The following is a 16,742-nucleotide window of genomic DNA, read 5'->3' as shown; positions in this document are numbered from 1 at the left end:
ATCAACACCTGTGGAGTGTAAAGGAAGTAGAATTTTGCAGAGAAAGTTATTGGGCTTCAATATCGTCAAAAAAGAAAAGGCCTTAGCCAATTCCATGGATTGACTATTCAGAGACAAGGCAGGGCAGGTCTTTATAGCCCCTCCCCTTGACCACTCATTGGGTATAGAGAAAAGAATGTGAATTTTGGGTGAGGTGGTTCTCTTCCGCTGACAGCAATCCCCACAGAGGAACTCAAATGCAAGCCGTCATCCACCAACACTCACAGCAGCTGGGGAGTGAGTGTCTCAGTCCTAAAGGGGTATTCTGCAGGGCTCACCACTGTAGCCCACTGTAGGATGTGTGCCCTGGGCAGTAAGGAAGTTGATCTAGCCAAACATGAGAGTGCAAGAGTTAGGAAAGAATGAGGTTGGAAAGTTAGGAGGGGTGGACGTTGAAGGCCCGACATTGTGTTTTATAAGTAAGGAGAAAGGGTCTCTTGTGTGAGGCAAGGTCATGGCTAGAAGTTGTGGCATCACAATGCATGGGGCCATCTAAGGGTGGGGAGAACCTAGAGAAAGGACTAATTTTTACTGGCTCTGTGGTCAAGATGGAAAGTGGAAAGGGGACGAGTGAACAGGTAGCAGTGGCAATGGGAAGGCGGGGATGTAGATGGCAGAAGGATGGAGGACACACAGACGTTGCATGCTAAGCATTTTCTACAAAAGACCTATAAGACTGAAAAAGAGATGATGCCTTACCGTGGTCCACCATTCTATAGAATGCCACCCTGCCTTTCAATGTGATATGACTTGGATGTTTGTCCCCTCCAAATCTCATGTTGAAATGTGAACCTGAGGAGTGCAGTGGCTCACACCTGTAATCCTAGCAGTTTGGGAGGCCAAGGCAGGTGGATCACTTGAGCCCAGGAGTTTGAGGCCAGCCTAGGCAACATGGTGAAACCCTGTCTCTAAAAAAATACAAAAAATTAGCTGGGCATGGTGGTGCACATCTGTAGTACCAGCTACTTGGGAGGCCAAGGCGCAAGGATCACTTAAGCCTGGGGGGCCAAGGCTGCAGTGAGCTGAGATCATGTCACTGCACTCCAGCCCAGGTGATTGAGTCAGACCCTGTGATATGATTTGGCTCTGTGATCCCGCCCAAATCTCATCTTGTAGCTCCCATAATTCCCATGTGTTGTGGGAGGGACCCAGTCGGAGACAACTGAATTATAGGGGTGGATCTTTCCTGCACTGTTCTTGTGATAGTGAATGGATCTCACAAGATCTGTTGGTTTTAAAAACAGCAGTTGCCCTGCACAAACTCTCTTTTTATCTGCTGCCATCCACATAAGATGTGACTTGCTCCTTCTTGCCTTCCACCATGATTGCGAGGCCTCCCCAGCCATGTGGAACTGTAAGTTCAATAAACCTCTTTCTTAGGTAAATTGCCCAGTGTCAGGCATGTCTTTATCAGCAGTATGAAAATGGACTAATACATCCTGTCTCCAAAAACAAAAAAGAGAAGGGAAGAAAAAAAATGTGGTTCCCCTAGTGTTGGAGGTAGGGCCTGGTGGGAGATGTTTGGGTCATGTGGGTAGATCTCTCATGAATGGCTTAGTGCCAGCTTCTTGGTAATGAGTGAGTTAATAGCTCAGTTACTTCACAGGAGATCTGGTTGTCTTAAAGAGTCTAGGGCCTCCCCTTTCTCTTGTTTCCACTCTCACCATGTCACGTGCCTGCTCTTCCTTCACTTTCTGCCATGATTGTAAGCTTCCTAAGGCCCTCACCAGAAGCAGCTGACAGTGCTGTGCTTCATGTACAGCCTGCAGAATAGTGAGCCAATTAAACGTCTTTTCTTTATAAGTTACCCAGCCTCAACTATTTCTTTATAGCATGAAAAACAGACTAACTCATAGTGGAAGTTCCATATAAGCAGGGATTTTTGTTGTTTTCCTAGCATTTAGAACAATACCTGGCAAATGGCAGGTGTTCATACCAATCAGCTTTGGCTGGGATCATGCTGAGTTACAAAACTCCCAAACTCTCCATGGCTTACAGCAGCAAACATTTATTTCTTGCTCATGGCTCTATAGTGAACGGTAGCAACTCTTGTCCAGGCTGTGGGGTCGGTCCAGGTCTGCTCCATGTATCTTTCTAAGCAAGGGACTCAGCTGAAGAACATGGGGGACATATAATTTTTTTTAGTGGACAGCAGGAGCCCAAGAAGGCTAGCAGAACTTGCCATGCTTCTGCAAGCTTCTGCTAGGATCTGGCACACTGTCCTTTCCACCACTTCCATTCCCTTGGCCTAAGCAACTCATATGAACAAGCTCCACATAAATGGGGAAGAGAAATACACTCTTCCCCTGGGGAGCTGGGGAAAGGAGAGTGAATATTTGCTGAGCCACGATAAAATCCACAATCGTGCTCAATAAATATTTGTTGAATGACTGTATGAATAAAATCTACATGTACTGATATGGGAAGATTCCTAACACATCTCATTAAGTGAAAAAAGCAAGTTGCAAAGCAGTATATACACTATGATCCAATTTATAAACACACATACCAAAAATAGAACCATATGCTGATATATGCACATATTTTTTCATAAATGCATAGAGAAGGGGCTGGAAGTGGATATGCAGTATAACTTCTGGAAAGAGAAGTAAGATTGGCTAGGAGTCAAAGAAAACATTTGCTTTTTCATCATTTGAAAATTATTTTACAAAGAAGTATTTGTGCTTAACTTATATGGTTTTCTTTTTAACTATTGAGAAAGAAAGGAAGAAAGGAAGGAAGGAAGGAAAGAAGAAAGAAAGAAAGAAAGAAAGAGAAAGAAAGAAAGAGAAAAATGAGGCAATGTCCATTGTGAAGCTCCTCACACAGTTCGAATTGGAAAAATGGCAGACGAGCAATTTGGAGGAAGGAAGTTAATGTCATAGTAAGAGTGACAAATTAATAACAAAATGTGCCCTAACTCTTACAATTGTTCAGTTACTGCTCTGACATTTAAAAAACATTACAACCTTTATGGCAAGTGCCTTTATCTGGCTTTTGAAATGATTATGAAATTACTTTGACAGTATCTTGCACTTACATTGTGTAAAAAGGAACATTTACTTAACCCATGCCATACAATAGTAGATATTCAGTGTTCATTATACTTAATAAGTAAAAACCCTAGCAAGTCTATTAATAGTTTACTTATTTCCAGTTCACATAGGAATATCGAGTCTTAATGAAAAATAATATTCTCTAAAGGACATTCTTTATCTTGAATATGCTGCAATATGCCATATTTTTTTAAATTGGACATTCCTTCAACTTTCCATCCCTTTCTCTAGAACCTAATGCCTTACCTGGATAGTCAGAGATATAAGCTTTCTGAAAGACTGAATCACTTTATCAAGTAACATCTTAAAACATTTTTCTAAGGCTGTGCTGGTGGTCACTTTTCATAGCTAATATCTCAGCAACCACACAAAGAATCAAAAAGTTTGATGGCTGAGGACTTGTGAAAGTGTCCAAACCAATCAGTCCCAAAACTCTCAATGATCACCCACACAATGTATCCAGACCATAGAACAAACACCAACTCTACTTCTCCCTCAAGAGAACAATAACAGGCCAGGTGTGGTAGCTCATGCCTATAATCCCAGCACTTTGGGAGGCCGAGGCAAGTGGATTACCTGAGGTCAGGAGTTCGAGACCAGCCTGGCCAACATGGCGAAATCCCATCTCCGCTAAAAATACAAAAATAAGCTGGGTGTGGTGGTGGGGGCCTGTAATCCCAGCTACTCGAAAGGTTGAGGCATGAGAATGGCTTGAACCTGGGAGGCAGAGGTTGCAGTGAGCCAAGATGGTGCCATTGCAACACAGCAAGACTCTGTCTGAAAAAGAAAGAAAGAAAGAAAAAGAAAGAAAGAAAGAAAGAGGGAGGGAGGGAGGGAGGAAGGAAGGAAGGAAAATAACGAATAGGTCATTTTAAAATTTGGTGTTTTAAGGAATCTTTATGGTGGTTCTTGCTGTTAACCATTTCTGTTTTGGGTGTGATTTTTCAAATTTGCAGGTAGGTTCTGAAATTTAAATTTGTTAAATTAGTGCCAGTTGAGCTCATCAGTTGGCTTGGCTCATGATAATCAAATTTATAGGAGGCTCACTTACAAATGAGACCATGAGTTTCTTCATTTATACTTACCATACCATATACCTCCCAGAGCACCAGGGTCACCTGCTTTCTGTTCTCCCTTCCCACTAAAGTAAGGTTGAATTAAGTTAAAATCATTGGCTGATGAACACTAGATTCAAAAAGAGGGAATTGTATGGTTTTAACAAGGTCATTAATTTGTGGTACCACAGTAAGCTCACTGCTCATGAAAATATCTGCCTGGCTTAAAGGGTCAGTACATCAGAGCCAGCCTCTTCCTTGATGGTACTGGGAGACCCTGAAAAACTATCCTTATCAATGCCTCGTTAAGAGTTTAGTTCCAATGTTGGCCTGTGGCTAGCAGGGGCCTTCCAATCACCAATTGATCTTGATAGCCATTAGCAAAGATGAACTTTTAAGCAAAAAAAAATAAATAAAAAGTAAGTTAGTTGCTCATTCCTGAACCAAACATAGCGGCCAAAGGGATGAAATGTGCCGATTGTCCAAGCTTGGGATTCTCAACCACCTCTAGGATGAGTCCCGCTCCCCAACAAATCATAAGTCCTGAGGAAGGGCAGAGCTCCGATGGAAAAGAATGAAGGTTGGATGGTAAGCAAGCAAATAAAACAACAACAATAATAATAATGATAGGTGTCCACTACACCGAATTTATGGTTGTAATTCTTGGCCACAGTCCCCTCACCACCTCAGGGTCCCTTTCAGCAGGTAGGGTAGCATGGGCACCAATCATAGCACAATAATGAATTGCTGATTCTTTCTGGGAGACAAGAAAAAAACACACACTGAAACGGGATGTTGGAATAGGCTAATGGCTTGACTTCATTTCAACACTTTTAATACCTACCTTTCTGTTTGCTTTTTAGTCTGTTTTATGTTTTACCTAGTTCCTGTTATACCAGAAGCGCCATATCCAGAAGACAATATGACAACTTAGTAAAACAAATCATAATTATGAAAGTCCTGTGTGCATTGGTTTAAGGATTAAAATGTCAAATTTTAAATGTCGATGGGTTCACATGATTTGTGCCTGAGGAAGATAGCAGAGTTAGAAGAGCAGGCAGAGTTGTGAGAATCAAGGAGTCTGGGCCATGACGTGAGGGACCAACTCCCAGCTAATATAAGGAGCTTGTCCCCTCACTGTTTGAGGCTAGAATTTGGGCAAGAAGAGAAGGAATTCTGTAACTGCAGTTACCAACTTGATTCCAATTGAGGTTTTGCCACTTGCTAGTAATGCAGCCCATGGCGAAGTTAATGAGAAGTAATAACGCCATTTCTTGAGCTAAATGTGTACCAAGTGCTTTAACCTTTAGGAGAACTTTGGAGGGGATGTATCATTAAATTCCTTTTATCAAACGCTACCAGTGGCAAGACACGTAATCAATTTAATAATAGTTTTATAGGGTAATGCTTCACAGGACATAAGCAGCCAGGTGCAGTAGCTCATGCCTATAGTCCCAACACTTTGGGAGGCCAAGGCAGGAGGCTTGCTTGTTGCCGGGAGTTCCAGATCAGCCTGAGTAACATAGCAAGACCCCATCTCTATTTAAAAAAAAAAAATTAAATTAGCCTAATGTGGCATGTGCCTGTAGTCTCAGTCACTGGGAAGGCCGAGGTGAAAGGATGGCTTACGCCTAGGAGGTCGAGGCTGCAGTGAGCTGAGATCACGCCACTGCACCACAGCCTGGGTGGCAGAGAGAGATACTGTCTCAAAAAAGAAAAAAAATACATAATCAATTATAAACACAACTCAATTTCAAACATTAAAATAAGAAGTGAAAATAAAAAGCTGCTTGAAACACCAAAAAATGGGGTATTGTCCCATTTTACCTACGAGACTGCCGAGGCTTAGCTAAAGAGTTTATGCCATTTATCCATCCAAAGTCACACAGCTATTTGTCAATATGGAGCCAGAAATCTAATTCAGCTCTGTCTGATTTCCGTTCACCACATTGTACCTTCAGGGTCACAGTTCCTTGGTTTCCTCATATATAAAATGAAAATGATAATAGACACCTCTCAAAATCATCACAAGAATCAAATGGTGTGTATAAAAACATGAGTGCCTAGACATAGCCAGTGTTTATTATTCTTTTTAACAATAAAACAACCATAGACACGTGTCAAGTGAATCGAAAATAAGAATTTAAGGGAGATGGGCTAGGCAAGATAGGAACCAGGCGGACTTTGAATTAAGCTGACGTCTGCTTGGGCAGGAAATTCTTATAAAAATCCTCTGGAGAAAAGGTCAGTCCTAGGACATAGAAAATCCATATTATAAACTTGGGCTTTGATTAAACTGTAGGTGCCAAGTACCACATTAAGATTGCTCAAATAGCCAAGAACTTTGCCCAGACTCGCCCAAATTAAACAATGAGTTTTTTCCAACTATACTTGATAAGAATCAATGTCTTTATTAAACTGTTTAAACATAACTAAATGCAAAGTCAAAAGAAAGGACAGATGAAGTCTGAGCCAAAGTGGTGTAAATTCTGAATCAATTAGGTGCTTTTTGCTCTATCCCTTCACTGTTACCATTCCTAATCCCTTTCTTCTTTTTAGTCCCATGCTCCACTTTATTTTCTTATTTTTATTTTTATTATTTATTTATTTATTAGACCCAGGGTCTCACTCTGTCACCCAGGCTGGTGTATGGTGGCATAATCATAGCTCACTGCAGTTGCAAACTCCTGGGCTCAAGTGATCCTCCTGCCTCAGCCTCCCCACCATGCACCACTTTAAAGACAAATTGCTTGGCAAGTGACACTGGTGTAAATGAAACAAAACAAAATAAAATAAGGTAAAGAAGAAATGCTTATGTACTTAACTTGAGGCCAAGAGTTTTTTTTTTTTTTGAGAAGGAGTCTCGCTCTGTCACCCAGGCTGGACTGCAATGGTGCCATCTCGGCTCACTGTACCCTCCGCCTCCAGGTTTCAAGCAATTCTGCCTCAGCCTTCTGAGTAGCTGGGGCTACAGGCGTGCACCACCATGCCTGGCTAATTTTTTGTATTTTTAGTAGAGACGGGGTTTCACCATGTTAGCCAGGATGGTCTCAATCTCCTGACCTCGTGACCCACCTGCCTCGGCCTCCCAAAGTGCTGGGATTACAGGTGTGAGCCACCGTGCCCAGCCAACTCTTTTCTTACTACAAGATACACGCAATCAACTGACTCAATCTATATTACTTGCTGTAGTTATTTTCCTTCTCCTAACTTGCCTTTGTTACCGTTTCTAGTGCTGTTTTGCTTCTGTCCATTTAAAGAGACTGTGCCCCTTTAAAAAGGATGGAAAAACCACACGTTTCTGTCCTTCAAGGCTGCGCTCATTCTCTGGCATAATAAAATTTGTCAGGCTTTCTTTATGGCGGGCATCTGTATCCGTTTCCTAGGGCTCCTATAACAAATTAACACAAATTTAGCAGCTTAAAACAACAGAAATATATTGTCTCACGGTTCTGGAGGCCAGAAGTCAGCAGTCAAGGTGGCGGCAGGGCCGTCCCCCATCTGGAGTCTCTAGGAAGGAATCATTCCTTACCTCTTCCAGCTTTCTGGTGGCTGCTTGCATTCCTTGGCTTGTACACACATCCCTTCAATCTCTGTCTTCACATGACCTTCCCCTACACTTTGCTCTTCTTATAAAAGCACCTGTCATTGGATTTAGGGTCTATCCAGTAAATCTGGGATAATCTTATCTTGATATCCTTAATTACATGTGCAAAGGCCCTTTTCCCAAATAAGGTCATATTCACAGGGGGTAGGGACTTGTACATATCTTTTCAGGGACCACAATTCAATCCACTACAGCATCCATCTCAAAGAGTTATCACTTTTAATCTAATAATACCTTAAATCCTGCAATTGATTTTCCCTCTCACTCTCTGTATTTTTTGTTAGGAGTATGTATTTTCTATATAATGGAATGAAAGAACACTTTTAAATGTACAATTACTTAATGTTTCCTAGTTTCTAATATTTGAACATCACTCAGGAGTTTATGAGTGATGTTCAGTATCACTCCGTCTATATCTTCTTAGATGCTCCCAGTGACACTGTGTGATGGGCCTAACAAACATTATCACTTGAGAGATACAGAATCTGAGGCTCAGAAACTTGTCCAAAATCTCTTGTCCCTGTAAATCTGGGTTTTCGAAATCATCTTTTCATTATACATCAGATAACAGAGTGACTTTTGAGAGGGAGTCTCGCTCTGTTGCACAGGCTGGAGTGCCATGGTACAGTCTCGGCTCACTGCAACCTCTGCCTCCCGTGTTCAAGCGATTCTCCTGCCTCAGACTCCTGAGTAGCTGGAATTACAGGTGCACACCACCACGCCTGGCTAATTTTTGTATTTTTAGTAGATACAGGGTTTCACCATGTTGGTCAGGCTGGTCTCGAACTCCTAACCTCGTGATTCACCCGCTTGGCCTCCCAAAGTGCTGGGATTACAGGCGTGAGTCACCATGCCTGGCCGAGTGATTTTTTTTTATTATAAACACATACAGAACATGCTCATCTTGAGTATTAACCTTGATAGAAGTGAGAAAACTTGTGCAATAGCCAGAATGCTTATGTCCTCCACAAAACGCCTATGTTGAAATCCTAACCCTCAAGGTGATAGTGTTAGAAGGGGGGGTTTTGGGGAAGTGATTAAGTCATGGGGGCTCTGCCGTCATGGGATTAGTGCCCTTATAAGGAGACCCCCAGAAAGCTAGCTAGTCCTTTCACCCATGTGAAGACATAGGGAGAAGACAACCACCTACAACTCGGGAAACTGGCCCTCACCAGTCACCAATCTGCCAGCACCTTGATCTTGGACATCCCAGCCTCCAGAACTGTGAGAAATACATGTTTATAAGCTACCAAGTTGTGGTATTTTATAGCAGCAGGAACTAAGATAACCCACTAGCATTTCGTCTTTAGGGCTTCATTAGCTTACTCAATGCAATGGCATCTGACACATATTTGGAAAACATTTATTTGTAGTCATCTGGTCAAAACATAACTCTGACCGCTAGTAGCTCATTCTTACATAGTTATCTGCCTAGTACTGAAACAGTAGTAGTGTGTGAGTGGTTTTCATGAATATTTTCTCTCCTTCTGAAATTGAGGAGGACCTACCTATGTGAACCAGGGCTTCCAATGAAAACGGTAGAGCCATGTGGGCTTCAGGTAAATAGGTGGGCTCGGTTCAGTAGGAGGACTTCCTGAAGGATAACCCAGAGAGGACCACTTTGCAAAACGCACAGAAGATGTGCTTCTAGAAGGACTGTGAGTGCTGGAAAGCTGGAATGAGGGTAGAAAATAACCACTATTACCGTTCCATGAACTTTATAAAAAACAAATACAATTGTCCTGAGTAGTACAAATTTTTGACTACTCTGGAATGCAATATTTTTTCCAAGTGGGCAAACCCTTGATGGTGTCGATTCAGTTTTGTGTTTGCCTCTAATAATAAAAGGGAAGTGGGAGACTTCTTGTGGTAGGTAGCCCAACCATTCATCTAAAGATTTGATGTGTATGTGTGTATGTGTTTACTTTGAAAGATTCCCATTTAATCATTTATATTGATTTTAAAGAAACAAACAACATCTATGTGAAAAGTTAAATTTATCATGCAATACATTTAGAGATTGCTTTAGAAGTCTCCCATTTAAAAGAAAACAATGATTTGCCTAATCTTGATCACATCCAGTGTGCATGGAACAGGAGATCACAGAACCAGAGATGAAATAATAGCGCCTGCTAGGTCCTTTGAGAGGTACATATATTATGAGGGGGACATTTCTTCAGTAAATATAATGCAGTGCACATCTCTGTGTGTTGTCTGTTCTCTGTGCCTCTCTCACTTCTTACTTTCTCTCCCTCTCCCTCTCTCTCTCTTTCTCTCTTCCCCCTTTCCTCCACCCCCGCTAAACGCAAGCCAAGAGGCTATGCAAACTCACCTGGCCTCCATTTCAGCAGTCGACACGTGCACAATGCCATACCCTAGTACTTTTTAAGAAGAAAAAATGACTTCCTAAACAAGACATTAGTTATTATCACAGGTTGCAACCTAAAGGAAGTTTCTATAGTTACCGTAAGCGTGCTCAGCAGAAGACCAGTCGTACTGGCTCAGATCGGGAAGGGATCTCGCAGAGTGATAGTAACGCTTAGATCCTTATCATGAATACTTTGGTACCTCATCCAAATCCTCTTTTCCGGGCCAGTACACTCGTTCCCCAGCTGCCAGGAATGGTGGTTGCTGAGAGCTCACAGCTGCTGTTCTCCAGAGAATTGCTCTTGGCCAAACGGAGGCATCTGGCAACAGAGATTACACCCTACCCTACTACCCCAAGGCCGACCGACGTCAATGACTGACTGGTTCCCCGGATAGAATGGCAGGCCCTTGCCTCAAGGTGTGACTGATGGTGTCGTGCAATCAAGTTGCAGAGTTCCCAGCAGGGTCTGGCTGAAGCTAGTCTCCAGGTGAGACGCTCTCTTTTTTTTTGAGACAGAGTCTCACTCTGTCACCAGGCGCCAGGCTGGAGTGCAGTGGCGCAACCTCGGCTCACTGCAACCTCCGCCTCCCGGGTTCAAGCAATTCTCCTGCCTCAGCCTCTGGAGTAGCTGGGACTACAGGAGCACTCCACCATGCCCAGCTAATTTTTTTGTATTTTTAGTAGAAACGGGGTTTCACCGTGTTGGCCAGGATGGTCTCGATCTCTTGACCTCGTGATCCGTCGGCCTCCGCCTCCCAAAGTGTTGGGATTACAGGCGTGAGCCACCGCTCCTGGCCGACACTCTCCTTTTTTAAGGGCTTTCCTCTGTTCTAGTCTTCTTCCCTCACTCTGTTCTCTTCAGAACACTCCCTCAATAAACATTTGCCCAAAAATTGCCGTCTAGGGTTCTGCTTTTAAGAGGCTGGTGAAGACGTCTTTATGTGGATTGTAAGAGCAATCCTAGATAGCAGAAATGCTGCCTCTTCCCAACACCCCATCAAGAGGACCTGCATGCCACTCTGACCTCTGACCTCTACCCTAAGAGGGTTCTCCCTCTCTCTTACCCTTGTGGCCAGTGAGCACCAAATAAAGCCTCTATCTCCTCAATGTTTCATCATTCTGAGTTCTCCCCAGTCACCAGGCTCTCTTGACTTCTAGGTAAATGTCACTTCCTCCTAACTTGTCTTCCTAACTTTAGGTCTATTAGCTACCTGCTGGTATCTTTCTGAGTGACAGATATGATCATGTTTATCTTCCTGAGAAACTCTCATTGGCTACCTTATTACTGTCAGAGTGATAATAGTAATAGCCACCCTTTACTATATACTAAGTGATGTACATTCATTATCTTATCCTGTGGAGTAAAACTGCAACAAAGTTAGAATTTTCCCCCTTTTGGAGGGAAGAACACTGAGCTGAAGGAAGGGTGAGGAGTTCACCTAAGGTCGCACAGCTAATAAAGGGAAGATCAGGAAAGAATTCTAGCTGACTTCAAAGCCATGCTCTTAATCTCATCACTAAGTTGCCTCTCAATAAAATCCAGACCCAGTATTCTGGCTTTCAAAGCCCTCTATGTACGAGACCCAAAATAGGTTTCCCAGTTTATCTCCTGCTTTCCTTATACTCCTCATCCCAGCTATCCCAGGTAACCTGCCATTCCTCAAACACACTTTGAACATCCCCCTGCCATACTCCTGCAGTCTTATCGGACTCAAAGCCCTTTTGTCCACACTTCTACCTATCACGTCTTTGTGGCAGACTGTGTTTTCCAAGGATGGCTGCAACAGTATCTCCCATCCCACATTGTCTTCTACAATGTGACTTTGACCCTCCACCCATTGAGAGGTGGGGCCTATGGTCCCTCATTTCGAATCGGAGCTGGCCTTTGTGACTCTCTCATTTCCAGTAGAATGTGGCAGAAGTGACGCCACACGATTTCCAAGGCTAGGTCAGAAAAGTCCATGCAACGTTTGCCTGAGACCACCATGCCAAAGGGGCCATGTGTAAGCACTCCAGTTGGCACAGCAGCTCAGTAAGCTCACGGCTGACAGCTGCTGTCGGTGTGCCATCTGGGACACTCAGCCACTTGAGTCTTCAGAGGACACCTGATCGCAATCACTTAAGACACCCCAAGCAGCTCATGCCTGTAATCCCAGCACTTTGGGAGGCTGAGGCAGGCGGATCACGAGGTCAAGAGACCGAGACCATCCTGGCCAACATGGTGAAACCCCATCTCTACTAAAAATACAAAAATTAGCTGGGCGTGGTGGCGCACGCCTGTAGTCCCAGCTATTCGAGAGGCTGAGGCAGGAGAACTGCTTGAACCCAGGAGGCGGAGGTTGCAGTGAGCCGAGATTGCGTCACTGCACTCCAGCCTGGCGCCTGGTGACAGAGTGAGACTCTGTCTCAAAAAAAAAAAAAAAAAGACACCCCAAGCAGCAACGACTGCTCAGCTGAGACCTTCCTGAATTCCTGAACGTAAAATTGTGAACAAACTAAAATGACTGTTTAACACAACTAAGTTTTGGGGTAAATTATTACACAACCATAGCAATCATGATAGCTCCATAAACTTCCAGTGCCCTAATTAAATGACATGTCCTGTAGGAAGCCTCTCTAGCAGGAATTTCTACCTTCTTTAAACACTCTTAGCAATCAGCTTCTGAAATATGTCACCTATTCCAGTTGGCCTTATGCTATAGTTATTTGTGTGTGCTTGTCTTTTCCCTTCATTTCACACATCTTGAGGGTAGGAACAGTGCAGCATTGATATTTATTTATCTTTATATTCCATAACCACTAAGTCAGTGCCTGGTGTCACATAGACACTCAGTAAATGTTTGTTGTCCTGCACTAAATTGGATACGAAGTATCTTATTCTCTACCAACAGGAGAAAGTTGCAAATCTCTAGGCTTAATGGAGCTAACAGCCTTTTGCTGTATATCAGACTCAGATAAAAGAATAAAACTTACCAATAAAGAATGAAAAGCTTCCGTTAAATGGGAGAGATGGTACAGTGTCATATCATTGAAAACGATGGGTTCCACCAGCTGAGTGAGAATGTCAGCTCTAGCACTTACTAGCTACATAATCTTGGTGAGCTACCTCTCATCTGGGAACCTCAGTTATCTTCTCTATAAAATGTATCAATACTGCCCACTTCCTAGAGTTGTCCTGAGGAAAAAATGAGATAATTTTGTAACGCTCTTAATTTGAAGCTTCAATAATCCCTCAATAAATGGTAGCTATTCAAGTTATAGGTAGTGGGCCTACATTAAAATTCTTGGGACATCAATTTCATTGTTTCATTCTTTTCTACACAGTGATTTGACATGTAAATAACTAAAAGCTATGTGTAACACTCCTTTTAAATATACCCACAGACCATGAATAATTATTTCCCAGACCATTTGTCCTGGTTTTTGTTGAAAAAAAAATATGATCACCAAACCTACAGACCACAGAACCAAAATCGACTGTCCTAGTTGGGTCACCTCTGTGCTGTGAGTACCTCCATACAAAGGCCAGACTTAATCACTCTCTCACACCACAGTAGTGCTCAGAGAAAGAAGGGTATCTTAAACTGGGTTTGGGTGCCAGCTTCTGTTCTGATAATACTGACCTCAATTTGTTGCTGGGGTAACTTGGACTGTAGATAATGGTCCCTAGCTAAGGACACTAGATGAGGCAAGACCCCAAAAGTGGCAAATGGAAGCAAAATATGGGCCCTTCCAAGTGATGTGCAGCTCCAGGGCTTAACAGTTACACTGTTGGATTCCAGGAGGTGCCATTCATATAGAAGACAATGTAACAGCATCCCTTGTGTTATATATAAAGTATTGGTACCACAAAAGAAGTAGCATTCGAATATAAATTTCCTCAGCAAGGCAATTTACTTCTATAGAAGAGTGTGTCTCACAGATGGGTAATGGTGAGTGCACACGTAGACAAGGGAGGGGAAGGGGCTCTTATTCCTGATGCAGGTAGCCCCTACTGCTGTGTCATTCCCCTATTGTCTAGTGTTAGCCTGCACAGTCTAGTCTAATTCCAATTGGCTATTTTAAAGAGAGCAGGGGTACGAGGGGGAGTGGTGGGGTGGGTAGTTTGGTGAGAAGGACAGTTATGGAACAGGTCAGAGCAGGTGACCAGGGGTGACTCAGGTCAAAGCAGGTGACCAGGGGAACAGATGTGAACTACTGATTAGAACTGGTGGGAAAGTTGTTTTCCAAAACTAGAGGCAAGGGGGAGAAGAGAAGCAGGAAGTTAAATTTCAACATGGAGAATTAAAGAATAAGAGAGCTGAACATACTGACATACTGATTATTTGAAGAGAAACTTGGAGTTCACTCTATCTAACACTGGGAGTTGTACACCTTGGCTGCCTGGATCCTGGTGAATTATCCGTGTGCCATGTGTGCCCGTACCCAATCTGCCTTCCCTATTGCTGAAGAAAAAAAAAAATTAGGAGGATACTTTATTCCTAATCTGCATCTTTAAGTTCTCTAAAGCATGAAGTACTGAGGGATTCTTTATTCTAGGAAACCAGATAAATAATTTGTGCAATGACTATTTTATAATACATGAAGACGTACTCTCAAATTATCTAACATGAAAGGCTCAAAACAGATCTGGTTTTCTTGGGTTTTTTTCACAACAGAGAAAACTCTTTCAAGCTAAACTTTTCTTAAACAAATGTTCCAATTTTCTTTTCTCAAAAAATTCCCCTTCCTCCACCAAAACAAATAAGCAAATAAACTTGCTCATGGCCCTACCCATTACACAACATCAACACTTATGAGCAGGCCAGCAGTGGGGAAGATAATGAAAGAAGATAATTTGAAACTTCCCCCCAAAATGAGTTTAAGCATAATGAGGGTTCTGGAAAAAAACAATCCTTGGCTTTGTTGTTAATGTGTGCATTTTGTATTATGTGCAGGGATTCCTTTGGGTGGCTTAGACAATGCAAAGCCAACGCTGACGTTTAAAGCTGAACTACACTCAAATAAACCCAGAGGCAATGTGCTCACAGAACGGAATCTCCTGCCACTGAGGGTCTGGGAAGAGTTTGCTTAAGTCCATCCTAATTCCTTCTGCTCCAGCTTTTTTCTGTTTTCTTTTATGTTGTCCTCAGTGGTAATGGGGAAACTTCTCACCATCAAAACCCTTTGCCATATAGGGAGTCATTCTTCCTCTTGGGTACAAGTAATTAGATTTCTGAGCATTTGCCCGAAGAGAAAATCTTGCTGCCTGAATGCTCCAGCGTTTTTTTTATTGGCTGTTTACAGAAGCCCCTGGGTGTACTGAGAGATGGAGGCATCGGGTGAGGCGGGGGTGGGGGGCGGGGAGGAGGATGTAGGGATCTTTGTTAGTGTAGTGGAATAGGACAATGTGAAGATGTGGTGAAAATTGGGGCTGCTGGCACACGAAGACCAGGACCCCCTCTCCCAGGCTTCCTTCTTTTGTACTAAACCTACTTCCCTAGCACTGAAACCTTCAATGGATTATGATGATAATCCACGAGGGTCCTCCAACAGTAATAACCACCATTCCTACTACTACCTTTTCAATACCCTTTACAGAACCCCTAGCAGGGACCAACATGTCAAATCGTCATAATAACTTTCCAAGACAGGTATTAATGTTACTGTTTAACTGAAAATGCAACTGAGACTCGGAAAGGTAAGATCACAGAACTAGAAGGTGGCAGAGCTGGGATTGAATCCACAGTCTACCAGACCCCAAAGCCCAAAGCAGGCTGACCCTGGCTTCTGCAAACCACGTGGCCTTGATCAAGTTTGGACCCAGAAGCAGAATCTCCCTTATGGGTCTCAAATGCTTTCTTTTCATCTAGGTATTCCATGCTTTGTCAAGATTTCAGAAAAAAATAAAAAACCTGAGACACCAGTCCTTATATCCTATTATATCCTAAAATATACTAAGCCTGTCTAACCCGCCCCTTTCCCATGGCACTCCCTACCATCTACTTTTCAACACTCCGTGACACCCACAGCAAGTAGAAAGGCCATGTGGTCAGTGCCCACATGTCTGTTGAGATGGAAACATAACTTATTTAAGCAAACACATATCCCCGTTCCTCTGGAAACAAACAAATTTAAAAAAAAGGTATGGGTACACTACACCAAATGTCCCATCACCAAAATAAGATGCAGCATAGATTCATTGTTTCATTAATGTTTTTTTAAATTGTATTTATTTACTTATTTAAGAGACAGAGTCACAGCGTTGCCCTTGCTGGAGTGCAGTGGCTATTCATAGGCGCTATCACAACTCACTACAATCTCGAACTCCTGACCTCAAGTGATCCTTCAACCTCAACGTCCCAAGGAGACTGACACATGCCACCATGCCCAGCAGTTTCACTAATATTTAAGAGCAATTTGGATGATAAGGTTTTCCTTAACACTTTCTTACATTGCTAGGATGAGCCTAAATTGGTACAGTCTCTATGGAGGGCAATTGAGCAATATCTACAAAATATATAAAAATCACATATGCGTACATCATTTGTCTTAGACTGAGCTTCCTAAAAACAGAGTTTGAGACAGGGACTCTGTACAGATGACTTATTGAGGAAATGTGCTCAGGAGAAACCTGC

This window comes from Aotus nancymaae, unplaced genomic scaffold, assembly GCF_030222135.1.
Source record: "Aotus nancymaae isolate 86718 unplaced genomic scaffold, 86718_ANA_hifiasm-v0.15.2.pri h1tg000058l, whole genome shotgun sequence".
Lineage (NCBI taxonomy): Eukaryota > Metazoa > Chordata > Mammalia > Primates > Aotidae > Aotus > Aotus nancymaae.
Note: the sequence above shows the minus strand (reverse complement) of the source record.